We start from the raw sequence: 210 nt of genomic DNA, 5'->3' as shown, positions 1-210 counted from the left end.
GGGCGGGGGCACCCTGCCACTAAATCATGCTGCAGGTGGAGGTGGAGCATGTCCTCTGCTGGGCTGGGAGGAAGCCAAGAGATGGAGAGACATCCCTGAGGGCAGAAGCTGCTCTGTGATAGCCTCAAAAGTGCTTCTATCCTCCCAGTTTCACAATCTGGGGCGCAGATCCCATTTCTGGGCTGTCTGTAGGTTTGGGGCTCGGGGTAT

The 210-nt window shown here is 57.6% G+C and overlaps 1 protein-coding gene across 1 annotated transcript in view; it reads right to left on the bottom strand.

Annotated features, from left to right (window-relative positions):
- Positions 1 to 210, bottom strand: part of ATP8B3 (ATPase, aminophospholipid transporter, class I, type 8B, member 3) — a gene marked incomplete at both ends in the record, with an annotated part of 14,680 nt that overhangs the window by 11,203 nt on the left and 3,267 nt on the right. The window lies entirely within an intron of this gene.

The sequence above is a fragment of the Acanthisitta chloris genome, unplaced genomic scaffold, assembly GCF_000695815.1.
Source record: "Acanthisitta chloris isolate BGI_N310 unplaced genomic scaffold, ASM69581v1 scaffold34942, whole genome shotgun sequence".
Taxonomy (NCBI): Eukaryota; Metazoa; Chordata; class Aves; order Passeriformes; family Acanthisittidae; genus Acanthisitta; species Acanthisitta chloris.
Note: the sequence above shows the minus strand (reverse complement) of the source record. Positions and strands in the feature narration are given on the sequence as shown.